Consider the following 12,190-nt stretch of genomic DNA (forward strand, 5'->3'; position numbering starts at 1 on the left):
CCAGTGCCTGCCCATGCAAAAGAATTAAAAAAAAGAAGACATAGACTGCAAAATGGATTGAAAAACAAGACCTATTTATTTATATGCTGTCTACAGGAGACTCATTTTAGACCCAAGGACAAAAATAGTTTAAAGTGAAAGATTGGGAAAATATACATCATGCAAACAACAAAACAGAAAAAGCAAGAGTAGCTGTACTAATATCCAACAAATTAGACTTCAAATGTAAGACAATTGAGAGAGAATAAGAGGACACTATGTATTAATAAAAAGAACACTTCAACAAGGAGACATGACAATCATAAATATTTATTTACCAAGACAGAGTCCTCCAAAATACGTGAGGCAAACACTGAAAACACTGAAGGAAGAAATAGACACCTCTACTATAATGGTTGTAGACTTCAATTCCCCACTCATCAATGGACAGAACATCTAGACAGAGGATCAGAAAAGAAACAGAGATTTTGAATAGCACAATAAATGAATCAGACTTAGCAAGTATTTATAGAACATTAAACCCCACAACAGCAGGATGCATGTTTTTCTCAAGTACTTATGGGTCATTCTCAAGGATAGACCATATGCTGGGTCACAAAGAAAGTCTCAATAAATTAAAAAAAAATTGAACTCATACAAAATGCTTTTTCAGATCATAAGGGAATAAAATTGGAAATCAGTAACAGGCAGAGAGTCAGGACATTCACAAATATAGGAAAGGCTGAACAACACACTCTTAAACAATCAATGGGTCAAGGAAGAAATTACAAGAGAAATCATTAAATATCTCGAAGCAAATGAAAATGAAAACACAACATATCAAAACCTATGAGGTGCAGCAAAGGCAGTGCTAAGAGGGAAATTTATTGCTCTGAATGCTTATATCAAAAAAGAAGAAAGATCAAAAACTGAAGACTTTACTGTGTACTTGGAAGAAATAGAGAAAGAACAGCAAACTAACCCCAAAGCAAGCAAAAGGAAAGAAATAAGGAAGATTAGAGCAGAAATAAATGAAATTGAGAACATGAAAACAATTGCGAGAAACAAAACAGAAGTTGGTTCTATGGGAAAATCAATAAAATTGATGGACCTTTAGCAAGGTTAACAAAAAGAAGAGGGAGAATGAAAAACAATAAAATCAGAAATGGAAGAGGAGACATAACCACTGACCCACAGAAATAAAGGAAGTAATGAGAGGATACTATGAAAAACTTTATGCTAATTAACTCCACAATGTAGATGAAATGGACAACTTCCTAGAAAGGGATGAACAACAAACATTGACTCGAGAAGAAATAGATGACTTCAACAAACCAATCACAAGGAATGAAACTGAATCAGTCATTAAGAAGCTCCCAAAAAGAAAAGTCCAGAACCAGAAGGCTTCACATGTGAATTCTATCAAACATTCAAGAAAGAATTAGTACAAATCTGCTGAAACCCTTCAAAATAATTGAAGAGGAGGGAAAGCTACCTAACTCATTCTATGAAACCAATCTCATACCAAAGCCAGACAAAATTATTGCAGGAATAGGAAACTATAATCTCTCTCATGAATATAGATGCAAATATTCTCAACAAAATTCTTGCAAATCACATCCAGCAGCACATTAAAAGAATTATACACTATGACCAAGTAGGATTCATCCCAGGTATGCAAGGATGGTTCAACAGAAGAAAATCTATTAATATACTATACCATATCAACAAATCAAAACAGAAAAACACATGATCATCTCAACTGATGCCAAAAAGGCATTTTACAAAATTCAACATCCTTTCCTGTTGAAAACACTTCAAAGGATAAGAATAGAAGGGAACTTCCTCAACATGATAAAGGGAATATATGAAAAACCTACAGCTAACGTCATCCTCAGTGGGGAAAAACTGAAAACTTTCCCCCTAAGATCAGGAACAAGACAAGGATGTCCATTATCACCATTGTTATTCAACATTATGTTGCAAGTCCTAGCCAGAGCAATTAGACAAGAAAAGAAAGACAAGGCATCCATATTGGAAAATAAGAAGTAAAACTCTCATTATTTACAGGTAATATGATATGATATATTGAAAACCTCCAAAAATCCACAGCAAAATTGCTATAGCTAATTAATGAGTGCATTAAAGTGGCAGGTTACAAGATCAACACTTAAAAATCTTTAGTGTTTTTATACAGTAGTAATGAACAATCTGAGGGGGAAATCAAGAAAAAAATTCCTTTCATGATTGCAAACAAAAAGATAAAATATTTAGGAATAAATTTAACTAAAGATACAAAAGACCTGCACAAAGAAAACTACAAGAAATTGGTAATAGAAATCACAGAAGACCTAAACAAATGGAAGAGCATACCATGTTCATGGATTGGAAGACTAAATATAGTTAAGATGTCAATTCTACCTAAATTGATTTATAGATTAATGCAATACCAATTAAAATCCCAAAAACTTACTTTTCAGAAATAGAGAAACAAGTAACCAAATTTATCTTGAAAGGCAGGGTGCACCAAATAGCTAAAAATAATGAAGTCAGAGGTCCCACATTACCTCACCTTATGGTGTATTACAAAGCTACAGTGGTCAAAATAGCATGGTACCTGCATAAATATAGATATACTGACCAATGTAATTGAATAGAGTGTTCCAATATAGACCCTCTCATCTATGGATGGGGCACTCAAGCCAACTCACCTGGGAAAGAACACTCTCTTCAATAAATGGTTCCTAGAGAACTGGGATAGCCACATGAAAAGAATGAAAGAGGATCCATATCTCACACCCTATACAAAAATCAACTCAAAATGGATCAAAGACCTAAATATTAGATCTAAGGCCATAAAACTTTTATAATAAAATGTAGGGAAATATCTTATAAATTTTATAATAGGAGGTGGTTTCTTAGACCTTACACCCAAAGTGTAAGCATTGAAGGAAGAAAGAAATGGGAACTCCTCAAAATTAGACACTTTTGTGCATCAAAGAACTTCAAGAATGTAAAAAGACAGCCTTCACAATGGAAGACAAGATTTTGAAACAATATATCAAGTAAAGATTTAGTATCCAGAATATATAAAGAGATTATTCAACTCAATGACAAAAAAAAAAAAGACAGACAACCCAATTATAAAATTGGCAAAAAGACATGAGCAAACACATCTCAGAAGAGGAAATATGAATGGCTAAAAGGCCCATGAAAAGATGCACAACTTCCCTTGCTATTAGGGGAATTCAAGTCAAAATCACAATGGGATATCAACTCACACCCACCAGAATAGCCATTATCAATAAAGCAGAAAATGACAAGTGCTGGAGAGGATGTGGAGAAAGAGGTACACTTATCCACTGTTGGTGGGAATGTCAAATGTTACAACCACTGTGGAAGGCAGTTTGGTGGTTCCTCAGAAAGCTAAGTATAGAATTGCCATATGATCTGGCAATACCATTACTAGGTATCTACTCAGAAGACATGAAGACAGGGACACAAACTGACATTTGGATGCCAATGTTTATAGCAGCATTATTTATAATTGCCAAGAGATAGAAATAGCCAAAATGTCCATCAACAGATGAGTGGCTAAAGAACCTGTGGTACATACATATGATGAAAAATTATGCAGCTGTAAGACAGAATAGAGTCATGAAGCATGTAACAGTGTGAATGGACCTTGAAGACATTATGCTGAGTGAGATTAGCCAGAAACAAAGGACAAAACTTTATGGTCTCACTGATATGAACTAACATTAGTGAATGAAATTGGAGAATTTCAGTTGGTAACAGAGACCAACAGGAGATAGAAACAGGGTAGATATTGGGTAATTGGAGTTGAAGGGATGCAGATTGTGCAATAGGACAGCTTGTAAAAATTCAGAAATGGATAGCACAATACTACTAATTGTAGTAGAATGATACCTAACTGTAATACAATAATGTTAGAACACTGAATGCAGCTGAATGTGAGAATGATAGAGGTAGGAAGCATGGGAACAAAAATGAACCAGAAGAAAAGATAGATGATACAAACTGAGATGGTATAATCTAGGAATGTCTAGAGTATATAATGATAGTGACTAAATGTGCAATTTAAAAATGTTTTTGCATGAGGAAGAACAAGGAATATCAGTGCTGCAGGGTGTTGAAAATAGATGGTAATTCATATTTTAAAACTTATGTGTGAGACTAAAGCAAAAAATGTTTATTTGGTACAAAAATTATTTTGATTAGTGCATTTCCTAATATAACTTATGTGGGCAGCTTAACTAAACACCACAGTACATGGAACCTTGAATAGGGCATGAAATTTTGTAGGTTTGTCCAGTGTGATACCCTGATAAACCCCTAAGTAATTAGAACAGTGAATAAAAACATATTTGCAAAGTCCCCTTGGGGGAATGGAGAAAAAGGGGGAAAATTCAACTTTCCCAAGTGGAGAATTCTTGATATTCTCACAAGCAGTGGGGACAACCAAAGCAATAGGCTGAGCCCCCAATCTTGGGGTTTGTACATGTGAAACTTAATCCCACAAGGGATAAGCTAAGCCTACTTAAAATTAGGCCTAGAGTCACCCCCTAGCGAATCTCTTTTGTTGCTCTCTCTCTCAGCCAGCATGACAAGTAAACTCACTGCCCTCCCCCATCTACATGGGACATGACTCCAAGGGTGGTAAACCTTCCTGGCAATGTGGGACATAAATCCTAGAATGAGCTGGAACTCAGCACCAAAGGATTGAGAAAACTTCTCAACCAAGAGGAAGGTGAAGGAAATGAGATAAAATAAAATGTCAATGGCTGAGAGATTTCAAAGTCGAGAGGTCATCCTGGAGGTTATCCTTATGCATTAAATAGATATTACTTTGTTACTTAAGGTACAATGGAGAGGCTGGAGGGAACTGCTTGAAAATGTTCCAGTAGCAATGTTTCTCAAGAAACATTGATCGTATATTGATATAGCTTTTGCAATGTGATTGTGTGATTGTGAAATCCTTGTGTCTGATGTTCCTTTTATCTACCTTATTGACAGATGAGTAAAATATGGATAAAAAAATAATGGGGGAACAAGTGTTAAAATAAATTTAGTAGATGTAAATGCTAGTGATCAATGAAAGGAAGGGATAAGGGTTATGGTATGTATGAATTTTTTCTGTTCTTTTTATTTCTTTTTCTGAATTGATGCAAATGTTCTAAGAAATGATCATGATAATGAATATACAACTATGTGATGATATTGTGAATTATTGATTATATAACAAGAATGGAATGATCATATGGTAAAAATGCTTATGTTTGTATGTTATGTTTAATAAATAAATAAATTTCAAAAAAAAAAGAACTTGGCTTTTTTTGCCAAGCCTGGCCATCCAGAAGTAAATGACACCTGCCATAGACAGCGAGACCAAGATCTGGGACCAGGCCTGGTTTTCATCAGACTGAATGAAATCAATACCACCTGCTAAAATCCTTCTCCTTTCTTCCTCACCCCTTCTTGGTACCCCAGCCCGTCTCTGTCCTTCCCAAAATGACTCCTACCCTCTTTAAATTCCTCATTCCACTCTTACCTTCTTTTCCTGGTCCCTGGTCATTTGCTACCCTTTTCCCCAGCCATCAAAGCACTGCTGACTGGACAAATGATCCAGATGCTGGGTCTGTGCTAGCTTAGACTCCACAGAAGGGCCCTGCAGAGGCATCTGGAGCACTGGGCAAAGCTCAGCATAGAGCCTGGGGTCACGACAATGCACAACCAAACCGCCGTATCACTCACTATTTAGGGGAAATGCCCACGTGGTGGTTCCCACAACACACTTGACAGAGATTGATGGGATGGAAATACTTGTGACCAAGATGAGGAGGGAGAGACTGCAGGTCCCTGCCCCAGAGAATCTCCACCCCCTAGAACTGCAAACAGCATGGATGGCTGCAGAAGCAGAGCGAGGGTGAAGTGAGCTAGAACTGCTCAACAGGGCACCACTGGGTGCCCTGCCCAGCCCTGAGATGCTCCTGCCCCAGGCAGTGCCAGATCTCGCGACACAAGAGGGTGGACCCTGGAGTCTGCCATGCCCCAGGGCCTCGCCTCCCAGGCCCTGCCCTGTGGGGGAGGTGGCTCCCAGGCTCTCTTGTGGTCCGTGATGAGGACAGGGCAGCTGTGATACCTGGGACAGGGACTGCCGGACTTGGGGCACATAGGGCAGGGCCCAAGCTGGGAAGAAACAGCTTCCTCAGTGTGGCAGTTTGGAACCATCAGTACCCCAGAAAAACCTGTTCTTAAAGTTAATCCAGCCTGTGGGTAGACCCATCCCAGGCCAGAGCTCTGGTCGAGTTGGGCAGTCAGGAGTCCCATCAGGGGGCTCTTCATCCTGGCCTGGGGTCCTTTATAAGGGAATGAGATGCAGCCACAGGGGGAGAAAGCCTAGAGAATCAAGAAACTGGAATTGGAGTGCACTGGGGGAGGGGGCAGGGCCATTGAGGCTCCCAGGGCCTTGGCATGTGCAGAGGGCAGGATACACTCCAGTCTTGTGAGACATGACAGTGCCACAAGGGGCCTTTGTCCTGGCCTCAATGCTGTGGGCAATCACCTCCCCATTGCTTAAGCCGAACCACTGCATGGGACTTGCTGGAGCAGCCAGGAAGCTGGAACCCGGGGATGGGTGACACTCAGAGGCATATCAACGGGATTCCAGGGCCACCAGCACAGGCCCAAGGCCAAACCCAGGGTGGGTGTCAGGGAGGCTCCTGCACTTTGATACTTTTTTCTCTTTTTCCTTCTTTGTTGTTTTTGTTAGTTCCTGGCACTCAAGGAAAGTTCAGTCAAAAGGCTACCTGCATATAAGTTTAAGGAGCAGACAGCCCAGAGTCTAAATTTCATCAGATACTACATTGAAATATCAAAATGCCCATGATTCAATAAAAGATTACAACACATATGAAGAGGAAGTGAGCGCTCAGGTAAATGAGAAAGTAACAGAATTAGAAACCATCCATTGGGAGAAGCATACCTGGGACATACCAGGAAAGATGTTTTTCAATGCTCCTAAACATGCTCAAGAGGTAAAAGGAAATATGAACACAAAGCTAAAGGAACTTGGCAAAGCAACAGATGAACACAAAGAGAATATCCATAGAAAGATGGCAAATATGAAAAAGGAACATGTAGTGCTAACGACCATAGAAACAGAAATGAAAACTTCCCTTGAGGAGTTCTGCCACACATTCGAGCTGGCAGAAGAAAGGATCTATAAACTTGAAGCTAAAATGATGGAAATCACCCAGTCTCAGCAGCAGAAAAGTTTATGGTAATTACATTATGAAATGCCAAAGACAGAGAATTCTGGATGCTGTGAGAGAACCAACGTGTTCTGGAGCAGGGAGCCGCAGAAAGAGCGATTTCTGATTTCTCACTAACAATCATGGAACAGGACAGCGTAGGATGACATGGAATCATGGCACATAGTGAGAGTAAAAACCACCAAGCAGGAATTCTATATGCAGCAAAACTGACTTTCAAAAATAAGGGAGAATTTGACATTCCAGATCAATAAAAGCTGAGGGAATTTGTCACTACTAGATCAAACCTACAAGAGATGTGAAAAGGAACTTTGCAGGTTGAAAGAAGGACACCAGATAATAGATTGAAGCTGTGTGAAGAAGTAAAATCTCTGGTGACAATATGATAAGGTTTGTCATATTGCCAATATGGTAAATACAAATGTCAGTCTTATTTACTGTATTTTTGTTTTTGCACCCTACTATCTTAAAGGGAAATGCAGTAAAATGTAATGATAAATCAGGGTGGGCCACGACGGCTTAGTAGGCAGAGTTCTCGCCTGCTGTGCTGGAGACCCGGGTTTGATTCCTGGTGGCTGCCCATGCAAAAACAAACAAACAATCAAACAACTGTAATGAGAAGCAGTGGTTCAGAACTCATAACATATGAACACACAATTTATGATGAGAACTACACTAAGGTGGGGTGTTTCCTAGGTTGCTCGAGCAAATACCATTGGCTTATGCAGTGGGAAGTTATTTGCTCATGGTTTTGAGGCCAGTGGAACATCCAAATCAACACATTATTGAGAGATGCTGTCTCTCTGACCTTGCTCTGAGCTGGCACCAGCCACCCTGGTCCTTGGCTTGTCCCATGGCCAGGCACATGGCTGCCCATCCTGGTCTCCTCCTTCTCTCTATTGCTTTGTTTCTGGCTGCTCCATCAGTACCTTTCTCTCTGTGTCTGAATTTCATGCTCTTTTAACTGAAGCAGCCTCCTCAGAAGGTCCTACTTACAATGGATTCATGCCCACAGGACTCGATTAACTTCAAGAACATGTTTGTCTGGGATATAAGAGTATAACTGTGTATGCTGAAATCTAAGCAAGTGAGAGAGCTGTAGATTCTGGATGTTGGGCTTAAGCCCATGGGACCCTCAAAGAAATTACTGCAGAACCTGAAAGCTCATAGAGACAGAAATAGGGTACAGGCTACCAGGGTGGGAGAAAGGAGAATGGGCAGTTCATGAAAAATGGGGGTAAGGCATCTGTCTGGGGAGATAGGCAGATTCAGCAATCAGAGGTCGTGGAGGAATTTCAATAGTAGGGACGTGATGAACAAGTGAATGGTAGGCTTGGGAAAGATGGAAAGTTCATGCTGTGTATATGATCCCACAAATGTTTTTAAAATGAGTGACTAAAGAGAAAATGACAGCTAAGTGAAGCATGTGATCTTGGGCAAAATCTATCTGGGAGGAAAAAAGGCTTCAAAGGACATTTGGAGACATGTGACAAATTTGGAATATGGAGAGTAAGGTTTATGGCTATGTTGAGTGTCTTGAACTTGGCAACTGCACTCAAAGAGGGTACATAAGTGAGTGTCCTTGTGCATAGGAAATGTACGAGGAAGTATCAGGTGTTCAAGAAGCATACAGCCCGTGCTCAAGGGTTCAGAAAAATGGGTAGAAGGAGTGAAGTCTTGATGCATGCAACAACATGATGTCCTGGGGAGAGGGACTGGGCAGTTAGGCTTACAATGTCCAAGACTCCACTTGGAGTGATGGAAATGTTCTGGTAATGGATGGTGGTGATGGAAATACAACATTGTGAATGCAATCAATAGCACTATTCAGAAATATGTATCTGAATATGATTAAAAAGAGAAATGTAAGATTAAATATATGGTAACAAAGGAAACAATTTTTTAAAAATCCATGGTTCTATACAACACCGTGAAGTCTAAGTTAAACCTTAGATTTTATTTACTAGAACAATTATAAAAACATGCTATCGCTACTCTCATTCAGATGTGCCACATCTTAACTAAAAATTTTCAAGAGGTCATGTTTATAATGGGCTCATGCAAATTAAGATTAAGAACATGTCTAGAGGGGAGAGGGGCCAAGATGGCAGCTTAGTAAAGTGCGCACATTTTAGTTCGTCCTCCAGAGCAACTACTAAATAGCCAGAAACAGTACAGAACAGCTCCCGGAGCCATGACAGAGACCGGACACACAGCGTACCCCAGTCTAGACCAGCTGGACCGGCTGCGAGACTCCACAACAGTGAGTTTCCTGAGCCGCGCGCACTTTCCCAAGCTGCAGAAGCCGGTGGCTGGTGCCCCTCCCTCACAGGCAGCTTCCTGGACTGGCTGCGGGTCTTGGAAAAGCGAGTTCCCCAAGCCGCGGCAGCTGGCGGCTGGTGCCCCTCCCCCACAAGCAGCTTCCCAGACCGGCTGCGAGTCTCGGAACAGCGAGTTTCCCAAGCCGCGGCGGCTGGCAACCGGCGCCCCTCTCCCACAGGCGGCTTCCCAGAGGGAAAGGAAAGAGTCTCCAACAGTGGCAAGGACTGGGTCCAACCAAACACCAATAGTGGCATTAACAAACAAATTCTGACTGCTAGAAGTGGGCCCCCAGCTCAGGCGAAACTGATCAAGGCAGAAGTCGCTTATTGGGCTGACTGAAAGGGAGGAAAGGGGACAAAGCAGAGCCTTCTGCGGCTGTTTCTGCAGAGGCTTGGTTGCATCTGGACTCAGCGCCGGGATTGCACAGGCTGCAACTGCCCCAGGCATGGAAACAAGCTGCTTTCAGGGCTGTCTAACACCTGAAACTTCCCCACGGGAGGAGTGAAATGCAACTCAGGTGGAATCCCTCTCTCAAGGAATTCAGATCCCAGGGCTTTGCAATTTGAAGCCATTAAAACCAGCCTACAACCTTTCCTCTGTCTCCACCACGCCCCCAGCAGGGAGAGCCTTCCAAAGTTAAAGGAGCCACAACATATTTTGCTGGTGGGACCCGCAGACAGACAAGCACCACATACTGGGCAGGATAAGAAAGCAATCTCCAGAATAAACTAATTAAGGTAATTAAAAGTCCTGACTCCAGCAAAAAATAACAAATCACACCAGGAAAATTGAAGATATGGCCAAGTCAAAGGAATAAACCAATAGTCAAATGAGATACAGGAGCTGAGACAACTAATTCTGAATATACGAACAGAAATAGAAAACCTTTTCAAAAACCAAATCAATAAATTGAGGGAGGACATGAAGAAGGCAAGGAATGAACAAAAAGAAGAAATGGAAAGTCTGAAAAAACAAATCACAGAACTTATGGGAATGAAAGATACAGTAGAAGAGATGAAAAAAACAATGGAAACTTACAATGGTAGATTTCAAGAGACAGAGGTTAGAATTAGTGAACTGGAGGATGGAACATCTGAATTCCAAAAAGAAACAGAAACTATAGGGAAAAGAATGGAAAAATTTGAGCAGGGGCTCAGGGAATTGATAATATGAAGCACACAAATATACGTGTTGTGGGTGTCCCAGAAGGAAAAGAGAAGGGAAAAGGATGAGAAAAACTAATGGAAGAAATTATCATGGAAGTTTCCCAACTCTCATGAAAGACCTAAAACTACAGATCCAAGAAGTGCAGTGCATCCCAAAGAGAATAGATCCAAATAGGCGTTCTCCAAGACACTTACTAGTTAGAATGTCAGAGGTCAAAGAAAAAGAGAGGATCTTGAAAGCAGCAAGAGAAAAACAATCCATCACATACAAGGAAAACCCAATAAGACTATGTGTAGATTTCTCAGCAGAAACCATGGAGGCAATAAGACAGTGGGATGATATATTTAAATTACTAAAAGAGAAAAACTGCCAACCAAGAATTCTATATCCAGAAAAATTGTCCTGCAAAAATGAGGGAGAAATTAAAACATTCTCAGACAAAAAATCACTGAGAGAATTTGTGACCAAGAGACCAGCTCTGCAAGAAATACTAAAGGGAGCACTAGAGACAGATACGAAAAGACAGAAGAGAGAGGTGTGGAGAAGAGTGTAAAAAGAAGGAAAATTGGATATGATATATATAATACAAAAGGCAAAATGGTAGAGGAAAGTAATACCCAAACAGTAATAACACTAAATGTTAATGGACTGAATTCCCCAATCAAAAGACATAGACTGGCAGAATGGATTAAAAAACAGGATCCTTCTATATGCTGTCTACAGGAAACACATCTTAGACCCAAAGATAAACATAGGTTGAAAGTGAAAGGCTGGGAAAAGATATTTCATGCAAATAACAACCAGAAAAGAGCAGGAGTGGCTATACTAATATCCAACAAGTTAGACTTCAAATGTAAAACAGTTAAAAGAGACAAAGAAGGATACTATCTACTAATAAAAGGAACAATTCAACAAGAAGACATAACAATCATAAATATTTATGCACCGAGCCAGAATGCCCCAAAATACGTGAGGAATACACTGCAAACACTGAAAAGGGAAATATACATATCTACCATAATAGTTGGAGACTTCAATTCCCCACTCTCATCAATGGACAGAACATCTAGACAGAGGATCAATAAAGAAACAGAGAATTTGAATATTACAATGAATGAGCTAGACTTAACAGACATTTATAGGACATTACACCCCGCAACAGCAGGATATACCTTTTTCTCAAGTGCTCATGGATCATTCTCAAAGATAGACCATATGCTGGGTCACAAAGCAAGTCTCAACAAATTTTAAAAGATTGAAATCATACACAACACTTTCTCAGATCATAAAGGAATGAAGTTGGAAATCAATAATAGGCAGAGTGCCAGAAAATTCACAAATATGTGGAAGCTCACCAACAACTCTTAAACAACCAGTGGGTTAAGGAAGAAATTACAAGAGAAATTAGTAAATATCTCGAGGTGAAT

The sequence above is a fragment of the Tamandua tetradactyla genome, chromosome 9 (assembly GCF_023851605.1).
Source record: "Tamandua tetradactyla isolate mTamTet1 chromosome 9, mTamTet1.pri, whole genome shotgun sequence".
Lineage (NCBI taxonomy): Eukaryota > Metazoa > Chordata > Mammalia > Pilosa > Myrmecophagidae > Tamandua > Tamandua tetradactyla.